The sequence below is a fragment of the Heptranchias perlo genome, chromosome 15 (assembly GCF_035084215.1).
Source record: "Heptranchias perlo isolate sHepPer1 chromosome 15, sHepPer1.hap1, whole genome shotgun sequence".
Classification (NCBI taxonomy): Eukaryota; Metazoa; Chordata; class Chondrichthyes; order Hexanchiformes; family Hexanchidae; genus Heptranchias; species Heptranchias perlo.
This window is the reverse complement of record NC_090339.1, coordinates 7,758,029-7,774,617: the sequence shown is the minus strand read 5'-3', so window position 1 is coordinate 7,774,617 and position 16,589 is coordinate 7,758,029.

Sequence of the window (16,589 nt, the reverse complement as noted above, 5' to 3'; positions counted from 1 at the left end):
TCATGTCAAAGCATTGAACTTCTTCCTGCACTGCTTCCATGTTCATGATGCTATGAGCCTGGCATTGACTTCTTCCCCTACTGCCTCTTGAGCATACATCTGGAGGGCCTCTTGCCTCCCTCTGTGGGTATAGGATGTCCCCGCTTCTGTCCACCTCTTGCACCAAGGCCTCTAGTGCATCAGCAGAGAACCTTGGTGCACGCTCTCTCGCAGGCCTGGCACAAACTCAGATCGGCAGATTGGTGAGATCTGGCGTGCAGATTGGAGGATTTCGGATGTTGTGGTGAGCAATCTTTATTCAATGTTTTAACATACTTCAACAGTTTGTAAACATCGGGACGGGAGCTGCATCTGTGTTTTACATGTGCGATGTCTGATCTCCATTCTTGAGGACCCGTATCTTATATTATATATAAGCACATAAGTGCTGCAGGTTGCTTTAAAGAGGTGCAGGCTGCGAGCAACTCATGCAATATCGGGGCCCCCAGCTGGTGAGAAGTCATCAACTTCGCAGCTAGGCCTGGCTGCTCATGCCGGAATCAGGTAAATGACCAGGCAGCACAAATCTCACATTCTGCCTGCATCGGAATGACCGGGAATGGGTTAATCGACCCCCACACCCGGATTCGGGGGTTATCGAATTTGACACCCATCAAGTTTTTTAAGTCTAAACAAACTTTTCACGGTGAGGTAATCCTTAATGACTGCCAAACAACCACTCTGTCACTGAAAATTAACTTTTACATGTGTGGAGCCTCATTCCTTCACATTTTAATCATTGATGGACATTTAAAAAAAAATATTTTATTTTACTTTTTCTTTCTGTCTCTTTTATCGGTCTTTTAATTCAATATTTCTGTACCTGATTTGACATTGAATTCACTATTCTAAGTTACACATCCTGGTTCAGACTCTGCACTGTTTTGCTAGAAGCATGCACGCGCATTCCAGATGCCATTTTGGGACCTTAGGAGGCTGCGTAACGCCTAAAAACCGGGCTCTACACGGCCCAATTTATAGCCTGACGTACCTTTTTCTGGCAAGGTTACTTCGTTTCCATCAGGACAGGGAATGAACTTCGCGCTGTTGGAATCATTTCAACAGTGAGTCAGCTGGCGCGATGTCCTTCTCGCGAAGCTTCTGGAGGAGCAGGGCATCTGGTCGAGAAACTTCTGGATTTCCGTGTTTAACTGCGCATGTGCAGTCGCAGGAAGTTGCTGTCAAATTTGCACTGAGAAACAGTGAACGCTGTTAGGCTCACTGTTATTTTTAGGGCAAAATCCAGCCCATTGTAGAAACTGCCCTTCTTCACCACTGGCTGGTAAGGCCACAGCTGGAGTATTGTGCGCAGTTCTGGTCACCACATTACAGGAAGGATTTAACTACTCTGGAGAGAGTCCAGAGAAGATTTACAAGATTTACAAGTTGCCAGGGCTTGAAAATTGCAGCTATGAGGAGAGATTGGATAGGCTGGGATTATTTTCCTTGGAGCAGAGGAGGCTGAGGGGAGACTTGATTGAGGTGTACAAAATTATGAGGGCCGAGATAGAGTAGACAGGAAGTACCTGTTTTCCTTAGCGGAGAGTTCAAGAACTAGAGGACATCGATTTAAGCTGATTGGCGGAAGGATGAGAGGGGACATGAGGAAATACTTTTTTACCCAGAGGGTGGTGGGTGTCCGGAATTCGCTGCCCGAATTGGTGGTAAAGGCAGGGACCCTCAACTCTTTTAAAAAGTACCTGGACCTGCACCTGAAGTGCTGTAGCTGCAGGGCTACGGACCGGGTGCTGGAAGGTGGGATTAGAATGGGCACCTGGTTCTTCTTCGAGGCAGCGCGGACACGATGGGCCGAATGGCCCCCAGCTATGCTGTATCTTTTCCATGGTTCAATGGTTCTATGGTTCCTGAACTGAATTCAAGAACTGGACACCGTGCTCCTGCTGCTCAGCTCCTCTGCCACCTCTAGCCGTGTCTTCTTAGTGGCAGAAGCAGGGCGCTTCCTCCTGTCAGCCAGGTACAGGACGTTCCTCCTGCTTCTCACACCAGCCAGTAGCACCTCAAGGGAAGCGTCGCTGAAGCGGGGTGCTGCCTTGACCCTATGATGCTTCATTTTCGATGCTCTCCCATTCTCCTGCAAAATCTATTTTTGCACTGGCCCTTTAAATACTCCAGTTCACTGCATGTCATGCGGATATGCAGTATGTCCGCTGCGTAGCTTGGAGATAGAAACTTGGAGGTAAAATTAAGGGCCATCAATTCAGTCGTAATCGCTCAAACCGACACGCAAACTTTTTCTGGGTTTCCCACGCTACTTATCGCCCACCCGCTGACTTCCCGCAGCCATGTTAAAATTGTGCCCTGTGTGTCTAAGTGTGGGGGAGGGGTAGGATTCCCAACCTTCGCAGAATGACTGGGAGTTTCCAGGAATCCGGGGTTCCTTCCCCGAGCGCTGCCTCCAGGAGCCTGGGAGATCAGAGATTTAAATTTCCCACCACAGAGCTCCTCCCCTCCACCCCAGCTCCATAACAGAGCTGCTGTTGGAGAAGCCTCCAGCTCGGTAATGTCACCGGCAGAGAGCTGCGACCGCGTGGAGTGCAGTCGACAGGGGGCTGGAGAATCGGCAATCGGGGAGGGATCAGGAATGGGAATTGGGGGTCTTGGCATTTGCGTATTGGGGGGTCCTCAGTTTCCCCTCTTCCCCAAAGACTATGTGATGGAGGGGAGGGGAGGAGAGGGCAGGATGAGGCAGCACGGGACAGAGCAGGACTGGAGAGGGGAGGGGGCAGGAGATTTTATTACAAAGGGTGGGTAGGGGTCTGGGTGGTGTACGTGGCTGCACCGTGCCTGGATGGCGTGGGCTTGATGGTCCAGATGGTCTTTCCCGGCCTTTCCATATTGAAGGTTGTCAGTATGAAACCTCATAGAAAGGCACAATGGTGCACTCACTGAGCTCACTTTGTGTGGTTGAAATATTTCTGATGAAATTGTATATTTAAAACAAGCATTAATGTTTCGACTATTAGTGATACAATATCAAACTCTTCAGCATGAGGCACAGATTATCATTTCTTGAAGGTAGGAATCAATATTTTATCACTGCATCCTTCCAGCGTCATTATTTATGTGTCTATCAATCTAGCTGTGATACTCTAATTGTCTTCATCCATTCACACACAGAAATTTATGAAATCCTTTGCAGGGTTATGACAAGTTATTCCTCGAATCTCATCCTAACCCACTCAATGAATATCAGGGTACATGTTTCTGTCATTAGACCCACACAACTCAGGGCAGCCATCGTAGCTCAGTAACTTTATCTATTTTCTTTATACAGGTGTCTCCTAAGGACTGAATGCCCTAATGGGTTTACAGACTGTCCATTCACCTCTGGGACCAATGAGATGAAATACTTCTCATTATGATGGCTGCAAGTGAAATGAGTTTGGGCCAAATATTGCTGGAAAAATAATGTTGAGTTCACAGCGCACGTCATTATCAATGCATAAAGAGCCCAACAATTTGTGGCAAGGAAGAAATATGCCGTGAGTTGCCAATCGCCATAAATTGCTGGATGATTTGTGCCATGTGAGGTTTATGTCCACCTGAGAGGGCAGATTTGGCTTTAATTTAACATCTCATTGGAAAGATAGCACCTCTGACAGTGAAGCACTCCCTCAGTACTACACTGGAGTATCAGCCTAAATTTTGTGTTCAAATCTCTGGAGTGGTACTTGAACCAATGACGTTCATGAATCAAAGGCAAGAGTGCTACCACGAAGCTGCAGCTAACATAAACTCTTCGAGATGTTGGGGTGGGGGGGGACATCTCTCTGGCTGTTACTTTAATGCAGGTGTTAACCCATTTAAAACAAATAGGTTGATGCTCCAATAAGACAGCGAGCAGAGATTTGCCACATTTGAACATTATTCATTCGTCCACTAATATCATCAACAATAATTTCTCACCTTATATTATAAATCTAAGACTCTGGCCTAGAAATTTGTTGATGCACCATTTTACAGGCGTAAAACGGGTGCCTAAACATCCAATATGGCGGGTAGCGTTTGGTGCTCATTTCTTGCCAGAAGTGCGTCACCCTACATATTGGTAAAAGCTCCTGTATCGGTGTTCAGGGCCTGACCTGAAACAGATATTTGTCCTTTGCATATGCAAAAAAGGGACCTAATGCCTGTTTGAGGCCCCCTTTACAAAATTCGTTGGTGACTGACTCCAGCATGTGCCATGCATACTGCCGTCAGTATTCTTAGGCACTTGGCAGTCAAACCAGTGCCCTTAAAGGGACCGCTTGAGGCTGCCTCCCAAAAGGTAAGTTTTAATTTTTTTACTTATCACATTGTGGAGCCGGGAGGAGCAGGATTGCGCTCCCAGACTCTGCTTACAACCAATCTTCATTCTTCCCGGGACTGGCGAGCTCCCTCTGGGACCGTGACTGGTGCCCACAGCTCGCTGGTAATAAACAAATGAGACCGGCGGACCAATTTCCACGGCCCTGTCACGGCCTCGTTAGGTGCGTCAGCATGCACAGCACCAGGATCGTGCTCCAATTCAGGCACAATCCAATTTCTAGGCCCATATAACTTCCTTTTTATAAAAGTGGAAAGAGATTGGTTAAATTAAATAATATCACTCTTACCTACAGCTGCAAACTCAGTGTCGAGTCCCAGAGTGACCAGCATGAAGAAAAATAAAATGGACCATTAAGGTGCCCACGGCAACCATGCAAAAGCCTCTGGGTAGACAATGAAAGCCAAACCGAAACCTAAACAGTGAATACATTGATACAGTGCAATTAATGGTGCTGAAAAGAGAGATATTGTAAACTGATGTTATTTATTTAAAACTCATTAATTAATTCAGAATCCAGATTGTCAAAATGGATCACATCTTGCTCGGTACTTGTGCATTCAGTCTGAGATTTTTTGTTGAAGCTGAGATTGCAAATTAATGTAAAAGACAAAATAAACATGCAAGAAATTGAAGTCTTACATTTTATCTTTCAGTTTATTATTCTTTGTGTGAACGAAGCGGGAACAGGGCGGTAAATGTCTCGCTGCGAATTTTGGGATGCTACCATCACTTTGCCATCTGGGACAGTGGGTACAAATCTTGCCCTTAGGACTCTTATTAAATAAAGTCTATGCTAAATATGTCCAATCAATACAGAGCAGCAATCTAATAGGATTGACAAAGATACGGTAGCATAGTGGTTATGTTATTGGACGAGTAATCTAGAGGCCTGGACTAATAATCCCGAGTTATGAGTTCAAATCCTGCCCTGACAGCTGGGGAATTTAAATTCAATTAATTAAATAAAATCTGGAATTAAAATACTAGTATCAGTAATGGTGGTCATGAAATTACCGGATTATCGTAAAAACCCATCTAGTTAGAGAAGGAAACCTGCTGTCCTTACCCGGTCTAGCCTTCATGTGACTCCAGACCCACAGCAATCTGGTTGATTCTTCATCACCCTCTGAAATGGCCTAGCTAGCCACTCAGTTGTACAATCTCACTAAAAAAAGTCATAATAAAAATAAAACCGGCACCGGACATGACAAAGGCAAACCAAGCCCAGTCGACCCTGCAAAGTCCTCCTCACCAACATCTGGGGACTTGTGCCAAAATTGGGAGAGCTATCCCACAGGCAAGTCAAGCAACAGCCTGACACAGCCATACTCACAGAATCATAGCTTTCAGCCAACGTCCCAGACTCTTCCATCACCATCGCTGGGTATGTCTTGACCCACCAGAAGTGGCGGTACAGTGATATACAATCAAGAGGGAGTAGGCCTGGGAGTCCTCAACATTGACTCTGGATCTCATGGCATCAGGTCAAACATGGGCAAGGAAACCACCTACCGCCCTCGCTCAGTTGATGAATCAGTCCTCTTCCATGTTGAGAAGCACTGAGGGTAGCAAGGGCACAGAATGTACTCTGGGTGGGGGACTTGAATATCCATCATCAAGATTGGCTCGGAAGCACCACTGCTGGCTGAGTCCTGAAGGACATAGCTGCCAGACTGGGCCTGCGGCAGGTGGTGAGCGAACCAACACGAGGGAAAAACTTACTTGACCTCGTCCTCACCAATCTACCTGTCGCAAATGCAGCTGTCCATGATAGTATTGGTAGGAGTGACCACCGCACAGTCCTCGTGGAGACAAAGTCCCGTCTTCACACTGAGGACACCATCCAACGCTGTTCTGGGGCACTACCACTGTGCTAAATGGGATAGATTCAGAACAGATCGAACAGGTCAAAACTGGGCATCCATGAGGCGCTGTGGGCCATCAGCAGCAGCAGAATTGTATTCCAGCACAATCCGTAACCTCATGGCCCGGCATATTCCTCACTCTACCATTACCAACAAGCCATGGGATCAACCCTGGTTCAATGAGGAGTGTAGAAGAGCATGCCAGGAGCAGCACCAGGCTTAACTAAAAATGAGGTGCCAACCTGGTGAAACTGCAGCTAAACAGTGGAAGCAACATGCTATAGACAGAGCTATGCGATTCCACAACCAAAGGATCAATCAAAGCTCCACAGTCCTGCCACATCCAGTCGTGAATGGTGGTGGACAATTAAACAACTAACGGGAGGAGGAGGTTCTCAAAACATCCCCATCCTCAATGATTGGCAGAGTCCAGCACGTAAGTGCAAATGACAAGGCTGAAGCGTTTGCAACCATTTTCAGCCAGCAAATACCGAGCGAATGATCCATCTCAGCCTCCTCCCAATATCCCCAACATCACAGAAGCCAGTCTTCAGCCAATTCGATTCACTCCACGTGATATCAAGAAATGGCTGAGTGAACTGGATACAGCAAAAGCTATGGTCCCACGACAACACCCCGGCTGTATTGCTGAAGTCTTGTGCTCCAGAACTAGCTGCGCCTCTAGCCAAGCTGTTCCAGTACAGCTACAACACTGGCATCTACCCGACAATGTGGAAGATTGCCCGGGCATGTCCTGTCCACAAAAAGCAGGACAAATCCAATCCGGCCAATTACCGCCCCATCAGTCTACTCTCAACCATCAGCAATGAGATGGAAGGTGTCATCGACAGTGCTATCAAGCAGCACTTACTCACCAATAACCTGCTCACCGATGTTCAGTTTGGGTTCCGCCTTGGACCACTCGGCTCCAGACCTCATTACAGCCTTGGTCCAAACATGGACAGAAGAGCTGAATTCTAGAGGTGAGGTGAGAGTGACTGCCCTTGACATCAAGGCAGCATTTGACCGAGTGTGGCACCAAGTAGCCCGAGTAAAATTGAAGTCAATGGGAATCAGGCGGAAAACTCTCCAGTGGCTGGAGTCATACCTAGCACAAGGGGAGATGGTAATGGTTGTTGGAGGCCAATCATCTCAGCCCCAGGACATTGCTGCAGGAGTAACTCAGGGCAGTGTCCGAGGCCCAACCATCTTCAGCTGCTGCATCAATGACCTTCCCTCCATCATAAGGTCAGAAATGGGGATGTTCGTTGATGATTGCACAGTGTTCAGTTCCATTCGCAGTCCATGCCCGCATGCAGCAAGACCTGGACAACAACCAGGCTTGGGCTGATAAGTAGCAAGTAACATTCTCACCAGACAAGTGCCAGGCAATGACTATCTCCAACAAGAGAGTGTCTAACCACCTCCCCTTGAGATTCAACGGCATTACCATCGCCGAATCCCCCACCATCAACATCCTGGGGGTCACCACTGACCAGAAACTTAACTGGACTAGCCATATAGATACTGTGGCTACAAGAGCAGGTCAGAGGCTGGGTATTCTGCAGCGAGTGACTCACCTCCTGACTCCCCAAAGCCTTTCCACCATCTACAAGGCACAAGTCAGGAGTGTGATGGAATACACTCCACTTGCCTGGATGAGTGCAGCTCCAACAACACTCAAGAAGTTCGACACCATCCAGGACAAAGCAGCCCGCTTGATTGGCACCCCATCCACCACACTAAACATTCACTCCCTTCACCACCGGCGCACCGTGGCTGCAGTGTGTACCATCTATAGGATGCACTGCAGCAACTCGCCGAGGCTTCTTCGACAGCACCTCCCAAACCCGCAACCTCTACCACCTAGAAGGACAAGAGCAGCAGGCACATGGGAACAACACCACCTGCACATTCCCCTCAAAAAATGGCACAGATCCTGGTGAATGGGAAAGATACAAAGATCAACAAAGGGTCACAAAACAGATAGTAAGAGCTACAAAAAGAGAGTATGAAAAGAAACTTGCAAGGAATATCAAAACCAAAACGAAGAACTTTTATAGTTATATTAGGAAAAAGAGGGTGGTCAGGAGCAGTGTTGGCCCCTTAACAACTGAAAGTGGAGATATTGTCATTGACAATGGGGAAATGGCGGACATGTTGAACGATTACTTTGGGTCAGTATTTGCAGGAGAAAAAGAGGATAATCCCAAGAAAACTAATATTGAATTGGGGACAGGGACTCAATAAAATTAACATAAGTAAAGCAATAGTAATAAAGAAAATAATAGTATGAAAGAGTGACAAATCCCCAGGACCAGATGGTTTCCATCCCAGGGTTTTAAAGGAAGTAGGTGAGCATATTGCAGATGCCCTAACTATAATCTTTCAAAGTTCTCCAGATTCAGGATCTGTCCCTCCAGATTGGAAAATTGCACATGTCACTCCGCTTTTTAAGAAAGGAGAGAGAGGGAAACCAGGGAATTATAGACCAGTTAGCCGAACATCTGTTGTGGGGAAAATGCTGGAGTCTATAATTAAGGATAGGGTGACTGTCCTTAATTATTAAGGTATTAAGGGATATGGTCCAAAGGCAGGTATATGGAGTTATCACAGATCAGCAATGATCTTATCAAATGGTGGAGCAGGCACGAGGGGCTGAATGGCCTACTCCTGTTCCTATGTTCCAATGTTCCTATGACTGAACATCTCAAGAATTTTCAGTTAATCAGAGAGAGTCAGCATGGATTTGTGAAAGGTAGGTCGTGCCTGACAAACCTGATTGAATTTTTTGAAGAGGTGACTAAAGCAGTGACAGGGGAATGTCAATGGATGTTATTTATATGGACTTCCAGAAGGCATTTGATAAGGTCCCACATAAGAGACTGTTAGCTAAGATAGAAGCCCATGGAATCGAGGGAAAAGTACGGACTTGGTTAGGAAGTTGGCTGAGCGAAAGGCGACAGAGAGTAGGGATAATGGGTAGGTACTCACATTGCCAGGATGTGACTAGTGGAGTCCCGCACAGATCTGTCTTGGGGCCTCAATTATTCACAATATTTATTAACGACTTAGATGAAGGCATAGAAAGTCTCATATCTAAGTTTGCCGATGACACGAATATTGGTGGCATTGTAAGCAGTGTAGATGAAAACATAAAATTACAAAACGATATTGAATGTGGCAAAACTGTGGCAAATGGAATTCAATGTTGACAAATGTGAGATCATCCACTTTGGATCAAAAAAGGATAGAACAGGGTACTTTCTAAATGGTAAAAAGTTAAAAACAGTGGATGTCCAAAGGGACCTAAGGGTTCAGGTACATCGATGATTGAAGTGTCATGAACAGGTGCAGAAAATAATCAATAAGGTTAATGGAATGCTGGCCTTTAAATCTAGAGGACTAGAGTACAAGGGGGCAGGAGTTATGCTGCAGCGATACAAAACCCTGGTTAGACCGCACCTGGAGTACTGTGAGCAGTTCTGGGCACCGCACCTTTGGAAGGACATCTTGGCCTTGGAGGGAGTGCAGCGTAGGTTTACTAGAATGATACCTGGACTTCAAGGGTTAAGTTACGAGGAGAGATTACACAAATTGGGGTTGTATTCTCTGGAGTTTCGAAGTTTAAGGGGTGATCTGATCGAAGTTTATAAGATATTAAGGGGAACGGATAGGATGGATAGAGAGAAACTATTTCCGCTGGTTGGGGATTCGAGGAGCAGGGGGCGCAGTCTAAAAATTAGAGCCAGACCTTTCAGGAGTAAGATTAGAAAACATTTCTACACACAAAGGGTGGTAGAAGTTTGGAACTCTCTTCCGCAAATGACAATTGATACGAGCTCAATTGCTAAATATAAATCTGAGATAGATAGCTTTTTGGCAATCAAAGGTATTAAGGGATATGGGCCAAAGGCGGGTATATGGAGTTAGATCACAGATCAGCCATGATCTTATCAAATGGCGGAGCAGGCACGAGGGGCTGAATGGCCTACTCCTGTTCCTATGTTCCGATGTTCCCTCCAAGTCACACACCATCCCGATTTTGAAATATATCGCCGTTCCTTCATCGTCGCTGGGTCAAACTCCTGGAACTCCCTTTCTAGCAGCACTGTGGGAGAACCTTCACCACACGGACTGCAGCGGTTCAAGATGGTGGCTCACCACCATCTTCTCAAGGGCAATTAGAGATGGGCAATAAATGCTGGCCTTGCCAGCGACGCCCACATCCCATGAACAAATAAAAAAATGTAGAACTACAAAACCAAAACTGTGGAATATAAATGGGGAGGTAATGATCAAACTATATCGTGCTCCCCTCCAACTGAGCAGCATAATCAACCCTGTAATAATGAAGCACAGATTGTATCGCGAGCAGAGAAATTCGGCTCTCTGGTATTCCAGTCCCATCACCCCCCCCCCCCCGTACTGAGCAACAAATCCAGCCTGACCCTGCTGAGAGACTTTTCCAGCTTTTGCTCCTGCATTCCCATCTACCTTCTCTGTTGTCCTCTTGTCCATCCCTTCCTTTTCCACCTCATCTTTCTGCTTCTTCCCCCTCTCCCCTCCCCTATCTTCCTCTCCACTCTCCATGCCCCTCAATATTGCTGTACCCTGTCCTCCTAATCTCATTCCGTGACCCCATCATGCCCCTCACGTTTCCTCCTCTATCCTTTCCTCCTTGCTCATTTTGGCCCCACCCCATTTCTTTCCCTCACCCCTCACTCCACTCCTTCCCCTCCCTCACCATCTCTCCCTCTCCCACTCTCCCACCCTCCCCCTCCACTTCCCCCCCCCCCCTACCTCGCCCACAACCCTCTCCTCTCCCTCTGGAAATATTTTAACAGAAGACAATAAGTTTGACTCTGCAGGTACCTGACTGTGCAACCTCTGAAACAGGCTTGTCTTGTATATGAGCCATGTGTCCAAGGATGGAGAAGATGGCAAATCCAGCAAACACACTCGTAGCACAATTAGCAACACAGCAATGATGGTATCTGTGTAACAGTTGTTGTGGAATTTGTTGTGGGGTGATAGTGTTATTAAACTGCCCCCACCCACTGCAAGAGAATAGAAATTTTGTGTTGCAGCATCTTTCCAGACCTGGTAAATAGAAGGTAGAATTAGTTAACAATGGAAGATTTTACGTGAACCCATTCAGCAGATAAAACCACATTAACCATGAGGACCATGGGGTGGTTTGGTCCCACAGCTCAATGGTGAACTGACTGAATGAAGCTCCCTCTGATCAATAGTGTCTCCCTTAAAGAGTAGAGCTATCATTCTGCCTCCCTGTCGACTACTTGCTGCTCCCTTCAGGAGCTTTGATACTTTCCACTGTCAGCCATATTTTCCAGTGAGTGATTTGATTCTTTACTTGCAGCATGTACTCTGTCACCCAGTGGCTCCATTCTTTTACTGAAAGCAGCAACAAAGAAAAGCTTTTAAATATAAGACAAAGATCCACAATATCAAAACCATGGGGTTTTTAACTACTCCCAAATAAACTATCAGGTAGAGAGACTGAAAGGGGATGGAGTTTTGACAGTGTGTACAAAACTCCTTTCTGACCCAATATGTAAGAAGCCCAACAAGGAAGGAAGCACTGCTCGACCTAGTGATGGGAAATGAACTGGAGCGGATAAGAGTAGTAAGTGTGGGAGAACATCTGGAGAGTAGTGATCACATTATAATAAGGTTTAAGATAATGATTGACAGAGATATAAATCGTGCAATATGGAGATTAAAAAATGTCAACTATGATGGAATGAGGATGGGGGCAAACTGGAGAAAAATACTGACAGAGAAAGAGATAGAACAACAGTGGACAATATTTACAGGAGAGATCAATAAAGTTCAGGAGAAATACATTCCACTAAAAAATAAAAACAAACTAGCCAAGAATGAAATGTCATGGATAGATAAAGATGGATTGTACCCACAAATATCAAAGAAAGTAGGGAGGAGAGAACAGAGGCACTTTTACCCCCATATAAATTTCAAGGAAAAAAGTATTGAGAACTGGTGAACAGCAAATGTAATTCCTATCTTCCAAAAGGGGAATAGAACTAATCCTGAGGGAAATAGACCAGTTAGATTAATTTCAGTGCTAGGAATGATACCGGAATATTTGCTGAAAGATCAGATAACCAATCATCTACAGATAGTGGGGGTGAAATTGAGCCGTGCAGAACCCGTTTTTAAGGCACTATACAGACACCTAAGTCCCAAAAATGGGATCTGAGATGCGCGCGCGCACTTTCAATGGGAAGTGTACAGGACACCATCTTGTTAAAGGGGTTTGCGCGAACGCACCTAACGACCACTGCCAGCATACAGAGTAGGGAGATTATGATGTAGATCAGCATGCAATGCTGATTTGAAGGCAATGCTGCTATTTTGGAACTCTGTACACCAGCCAATGCCCAGTCTTAACAGCACACCTGACCAGGACTGAAAGGGCATGAAGGACTTCCCACCAGCGCTATTTAAAGGGACTATGCAGTACTTATAGGTTAGTTGCTGGATTATTCTACTGGCTGCTGGTGCAATTGTATGTGTTTTTGGAGGTTTCCTCTAATTGGATAAAGTTTCAACACTCTGCACGGAGAGAGGTCAGGCTGGTTTTACTGTGTCATTTAAAATATTGTGCCAAAAAATGTTGCTTTCAGACATGGGTGGCCAGGATGGGCTCCTTCTGGGAATTGAACATGACTGGGAGAATGAAGAGAGGCTATGCAAAACAGGACAAGCTGTCAGAGCAGGGAGGACAAGGAGGAGGAGCAGGGCACTCAGCAGGAGGCCATGTCCACAGAGAGTCCTCAGGGTCCAATTACCTTAGCTCAACTTCAGTGACGACCAGTGCATCAGACGTCTTCGGTTCACAAAAGAGGGCATGGCTGAAAATTATCAACTACAGCAGCCACAACTGCCACCTTAAAGCAGAGAAAGGGCAGCATTGCCTGTGGCTGTCAAGGTGACCGTGGCTCTTAATTTTTATGGTTCTGGCTCCTTTCAGGCTGTTGCTGGAGATATAAGCAATATCTCGCAGATTGCAGCGCACTGTTGTGTAAGGGAGGTCAGTGAGGTTCTATATGCAATCAGAAACACTCCCTCTTACCAGAGACAAACAGGAGGAGTGAACACAAGTGTTTGCTCGCATTGCAGGCTTCCCCATGTTGCAGGGTGCCATTGACTGCATGCACATTGCCTTGCATGCTCCTCTTCTGAACTCAGGCATATTCATGATCAGAAAGCGATTACACTCCCTCAATGTACAGCTGGTGTGTGACCACTGGCAGCGCATCATGCAGGTCAATGATCGCTATCCTGGCAGCAGTAATGATTCATTCATTCTGCGGCAGTCCTCTGTTCCACCTGTATTTCAACCAGCACGGCTGGTTACTGGGCGACAACGGTTATCACCTCATGACATGGCTCATGACTCTGGTCAGGAACCCATGCACACGTGCACAGCAGGCCTCCAATGATAGCCATTCTGCCAGAAGGAACATCATATAGCACACCATAGGTATCCTCAAGCAGCACCTCCTCTGCCTCTGGAGGAGTCCTGCAGTACTCAGCTGAGCAGGTATCAAGATTTGTCGTTGAATGCTGCATGCTGCACAACTTGGCCATTATGAGGGAACAGCCCTTGCCAATGCCTATCAGGCGAGGAGCATGAGCAAGAGGAGGAGGAAGAAGAAGAGGAAGAAGTGCAATGGGATGTGAAAGAAGAGGAAGGGAGGCTATAATCTGGACTGGTCCTTTCTGCGATCAGATTATTAATGAGCGATACCAGTAACCAGAAGCACACCTCCCTATTCACCAACAGTCCCACACTCCTTACCTTTCCTCTCTCATATGACCATCAAATCATCCTCATGATTACACATTGCTTCTTCCCTGAGCTCATCGCGGAAATAAAACCCACCACCAAATGCAAATAAAAATTCACTTTTATAAATTAACACAAGGAATTACACAAACAAAATGAGACTATTCATCCTTATGCATTCCCTTAGTGCCTATTGTTCATGTGCCTTTTCCTTTCCTAGTGCTCCTACAAGGTGCTTCCCCAGTAGCTGGAGCATGGGAGGTGGAAGGCTGTTGACATTCAATTGAGGAGACTGCAGATGGGCTTGGAGGACAATCTCCAGCAGCTCTGGGCCTAGCGGTCCCGGCTTCAGGCTGCACCATCCCAGCCTGGGCTGCAGCAGTCTGGGCCGGTTGGCTGACAGGCAACAGCAAGGGCCCTGGCAGAGTGACAGGGCTTGGAACAGGAACGCTGCGATCCTGAGAGAGGGCAATTGGATCGTGTTCCATGGAGCCACTGCCACACTCCCAGGGCAGCGCCTCAGCAATTCTGGTGATCTGCTGGAGGACAGATTGCTGGACTGTTGTGATGCCCAGGATGCCCCTTTCAACAGTGGTACACAAAGCCAGGATGGCTGCAGTCAGACCTTATATGGAAGCTGTCACATCAGTGATCAGACGCTGCATTATGGGGGTTCCACAGGTGTGCTGATGGAGGTGATCACCCGTTCCAGGTTGGAAAGGACAGGCTTCAAGCTCTGAGCAAAGCTCTGCCAAGTTGGAACTGGACTCCTCCATGCTCCTACACATTGTGCATAGGCTTTCTGTCAGGCTTTCCAGTGCACCAAGCATTAGGTTGTGTAGCTCATCAGCCTTCTTCTTTATCCTGGCCCATTGAAGACCTCATCTAACTCCTGTGCAGCAAAACTAGTGTGTGACCTCGCCCCCCTAGCGAGATGGCACTTTCCCCCCTGCCCTGACTGCTGCGCACTTGTGGCTGGTGTCTCACCACATGCAGATCCCTCCTCTATCCTAGCCTTTAAAGTACGCACAGTATCTTTCTTTGAGTTGTTGGCTGCGAGTGTAAGATCGGGTGACGGTGTCTCTTAATCATCACTGTCTTCTTCCTCTGCCTCCTCTGACTGGGAAGGTTCCAGTTCTTGGGTATCTGAAATGACAAAGGGACACAGATTGAGAAAGTAAGTCATGCGTGCTTACACCGTCTGCAGCACATGAATCAGAAAAGATTGTGGGATGAGTGAGAATTGGGAAGAGAGAAGGAGGATTAGGTATGCAGAGACCCTCATCATTGATCCCTCCAGTGCTGCCAGTGGTCACAGCCTTAGCGATGGTCCTTCCCATGCTTGCCAGCACTGTCTCCTCCATGGGGGGTTAAAATGTGTAGGCACGCCTATCCTACTCCAGTTCTTTCTTGCTGCCTCCTGTTATACGCCACCTTCTCCTGCAAGAAAGAGGGAAGTGTGTCAGTGAGTGCCCTGCAAGATGTTTGGGTGATGTTGCTGTCTTGGTTGAATAGCTGCTAGTATGTGTGACCTGTGAGTTGTTGGTGGGCAGCTTGTAATAGTGCTAAGTGTTTGAGGGTGAGATAAAGCATATGATTTGAATGGTTGAGTAATAACTGAAAGAGATTGTTGGTAGGTGGGTGATGGGGGTGTAGTGAATTGAGCAGTGGATGACGCTAGTGGTGCAGTTGGTTGGAGATGCCACTTGAAAATTGATCTCACTCACCTTGACAACTCGTGTTAAATCATTGAACTTCTTCCTGCGCTGCATCCATGTTCTTGGAGCTATGCTCCTGGCATTTACCTCCTCCGCTACTACTTCCTACTATCTCTTGAGCATATGTCTGGAGGGCCTCCTGCCCCATGCAGATACAGGATGCCCCTTTTTCTCTCTTCCTCTTGCCCCTGGCCTCCATTGCAAAATCAGAGTCTTGGTACATGCTCTCTCACAGACACAGCCATTCTTCAAAGTATTACAGCATTGAATCACTTCACAAATGACTCCCACCACTTCTTGCGGCCATAATGCACCTCCCTTTTAAGAGGTGCAAGTTGGAAGCATGAGCCACTCGCAATATTGGGGGCCCTGCTGATGCATGCAGCCAATCAACAGTGCAGGTAGTGTTGGCTGCACGCAGCAATCATTTCAAACAGCAGGCAGCACAAATGTAAGGTGCCGCCTGCATTGCAAAGCCTGTTCTCGTTTTCAGGGGTTATGCAATTCAACCCCATACAAATACAATAAAAATAGTCAGCAAGAATTTCTAAAAGGATGGTCATGTTTAACAGTAACAGAAACAGTAGACAAGGACGATGCAATGGATGTGGTATACGTGGGCTTTTAGTAGATTTTTATTAAAGAGCCACATAAGAAATTCATGAGAAAGGTTAGGGTGTGTGGAGTCAGGGCCAGGAAGCAGAATGGATTTAAAGATGGCTACAAAACAGAAAACAGAGGTGGGAGTTAGGGGAGGTTTCTCGGACTGACAGAAAGTGGGAAGTGGTGACCCACAGGGA